The 3,281-nt window shown below is 44.5% G+C and overlaps 1 non-coding gene across 1 annotated transcript; it reads right to left on the bottom strand.

The window, feature by feature from the left end:
- Nucleotides 1-2,572: 2,572 nt before the first annotated feature.
- Trnaa-agc (transfer RNA alanine (anticodon AGC)) lies at nt 2,573-2,652 on the bottom strand. Its single transcript has one exon. It is a non-coding gene; the product is annotated as a tRNA-Ala (tRNA).
- Between the last annotated feature and the right edge of the window lie 629 nt (nt 2,653-3,281).

Raw genomic sequence — 3,281 nt, 5'->3', positions numbered from 1 at the left:
TATTCCCCACATCCCCTCGTCCGTGCGAGGCGCGGATCTAATGGTCATTCTGGTGGGGAAGCCCCAGGTCAGTGAAGGTAGTTCCTAGTGCCACGCTCTCCCCAGGATCCAGGGTCACAGTGGTCGAGCTCACAAGCTGTGTGGCTGGATCATGGCATTTGGATTCCACTATAACCGGCATCATACCTCCTTTCTAAAAAGTTTGAGATCCTAAACGCACAAGGTATCTCTCTAACATTTTGAAGAATATACATGTACATCAGGGTTAAGGGGTTCTAACTGCGAGTAGAACGAGTGGAACTGATGATAGGTGAATACAGTATGGCCACTCCCAGTCACCTGGAACAGCCACTGAGCACAAGATGCCAGGAGCCCCTGGGCCTTTGCTCTCCCTGTCCCTGATACCAAGGATGCTCTTCGCCCAGACAGCCCCAATGCACTCTCCCTGAGCCCATTCAGTTCTTCTTTCCGAGGGTACCTCCTCCACAAGGGCTTTGCTAACTGTGCTATTTAAAACTGCAGCCTCCTGGTTCAGCTCAGCCTACCCAAGCCCACCCTGGTACTGAGCTTGGATCTGGAATGTCCCCCAAGGGCCCACGTATTTAAGTCTTGGTCCTCAGCTTGACCTTACTGAGAAATGGTAGAATCCTTGGGAGCGAGGCCTCATGGGAAGTTTCAGGGTTTGGGGAGATGCCCACAAAGGGGGCTGTCTTCTTTTACTTTTTTTCCTGGCCACTAGGACGTGGGCAGCTTTCTTTGCCACTCGTTCCCGCCATGATGTACCGAGTTGCCAGAGATCCAACAGCAATGGGGCCAACTGACCATGGACTGAAACCTGCAAAACTGTGAACCCAAGTACACCTTTCCTCTTTTTAAGTTGATTATATCAGGTATTTGTTACAGTAACGGAAAGCTAATTTAACACTCAATAATTCCTAATCCTCTCTTTAGGCTATTTTATTTTTCTCCATGGCATTTACCAGAGATGGTCTATTTTTAGTTGTCTACTTGTTACTGACTGTGTCCCCAGCGTAATTTGTGTGTGTTATTCCCCAGTTCTTAGAAGAGAGGCACTCAATAAATAAAAGTTTTAAGTGAATAAATTGATGGATTCAGATAGAATTCTTTTAATAAGGAAAAACACAGAAACATTTGTTTTATGAAAAGCACAGACAATGCCCACTATACACTCACCACTTTCTTATGATGGACAAATATATCTAATTTAATCCTCATGACAATCACATGAGGTAGGACTAATCTTGTCCCCAATTTATGGACGAGGAAACAGAGAGGGCCAAATCACAGTTGAAATGGGGCAGCCTGTTCTGAGTCTGTCCTTTCAAACACTACCATGCCACCTCCCGTCAATTATATAACTGAAATATATTTGGCAGAAACACAAGATCAGACAGATTTTGGCTGGGACCAGCCTTGGAGAGCTTTCTGGGCAAGGTAAATTGAGCACAGATGTTGAAGAGGAGTCCGTGGATCACAGTCAAGTGTAGGAGAGAGAAAGTGAGAGACTTGAAAGTAGCAACAGAAATAAAAGAGGGGCTGGGGCTCAGTGGCAGAGCACTTGCCTTGCACGTGTGAGGAACTGGGTTCGTTCCTCAGCACCACATAAAAATAAATAAATAAGGATATTGTACCAATGACAACTAAAAAAAATAAAAAATAAATAAATAAAAGAGGGGTGTACAAGTGGGAGCAGGGATGGGGGAATCAGGACACAGAGGGAGGTGGCCACAGAGACCCCGCCCTGCAGCCTGGAATTCTGTAGCCAGCATCAGACAAACAAGGCCTAGAGGAAGCAGCCTGGGTAGGGCCTGCACAGATGAGGGTGATTTGGAGGGGAGAAGGGCAAAGAGCAAAGAAGGAAAGCTAGAGGAAACCCATTCTCAGAATCTAGAGTTCAAGTTCTCTCCCCTGTCCAATTTAGAGTATCAAGTAATTTCATTGATTAAAACTCCTTTAAGAAGTGAGTCCGATGAAGTGGCACGTGCCTGTAATCCCAGCCACTCCGGAGGCTGAGGCAGGAGGATCGCGAGTTCAAACCCTGCCTTAGCAACTTATCAAGGCCCTAAGCAACTCAAGGAGGCCATATCGCTAATAAAATGTAAAAAAGGACTAGGGATGTGGCTCAGTGGTTAAGCGCCCCTGGACTCCATCCCTGGTATAAAAAAAGGAAGGAGGGAAGGAGGAAAGGGAGGGAGGAAGGAAGATGAGAGGAAAGCTAGATGTGGGATATGTGACTGCAGTTCCAGCTACTCAGGAGGCTGAGGCAGGAGGATTGCTTGAGCCCGGGAATTCAGGGCCAACTTTGAAAAAATAAATAAATAAAGTTAAATAAGCAAGTGAATAAACAAATTGTGAACTATTAATCTACTGAACAAGCAGATCAATCTCAAAATAGTTACATGGAATGCAAGAAGCCATATGAAAAAGCAGTTTCTTTTTCAGATGGTTGGGGGATCACTACCAGTGGGTGACTAAAGCTTTGGATTTCCAAGACTGGACAAGATATGATTCCATTGATATAAAATGGATGGGATTCGCGGTTTTTGTTTTATGGTGATTCTGGGGATTGAACCCAGGGCTCTGTGCATGCTAGGCAAGCACTCTACCAACTGAGCTATTTCCCCAACCCCCAGGACTAGTGTTCTTATAAAGGACACCTAAGAACCTTTTGCCCCTTCCTCCATGGGAGGACACAGCAAAATGACAGTTGTTAATTGATAAGGAAGCCCTCACCAGTCATGGAATCTGGCAGTTCCTTGACCTTGGATTTCCAGCTCCAGAACTGTAAAAAATCAAGTTTATAAGCCATGAAGTTTATAGTATTTTGTCATAGTAGCCCTAATGGACTAAGATAGCATCCTTTTATTTCTTAAAAAAGAAAGGGGATGCTGGTCAAAGTGGTAAAGCTGTGCTTAGCATATATGAGGGCATGGGTTCAATCCCCAGCTCCAAACGAATCAGTGAGTCAAAGGAAAAGAAAGAATTTAAAAATATGTGGCTATGGCTGTAGCTCAGTGGCAAAGCACTTGCCTAGCAGCATGAGGAATTGGGTTTAATCCCTAGCTCTGCAAAAAATTATATAAATATAATTTAAACTTAGAAGTTTGTAGTTTCTGGGATCATCAGAGAAGACTTAAGGCGTCTGACCATTCATTCATCCAGAGGGCCTCTGTTGTGCCTCTGCTCAGTCCCATTAAGCATATTATGACATGGTCTCTTGATATAAGAATATAGTTTCTGTGCATATCTCCTTAAAAAAT

Source organism: Marmota flaviventris, chromosome 7 (assembly GCF_047511675.1).
Source record: "Marmota flaviventris isolate mMarFla1 chromosome 7, mMarFla1.hap1, whole genome shotgun sequence".
In the NCBI taxonomy this organism is placed as follows: domain Eukaryota; kingdom Metazoa; phylum Chordata; class Mammalia; order Rodentia; family Sciuridae; genus Marmota; species Marmota flaviventris.
The sequence above is the reverse complement of the archived record's forward strand: the minus strand, read 5'-3'. Positions and strand labels throughout refer to the sequence as shown.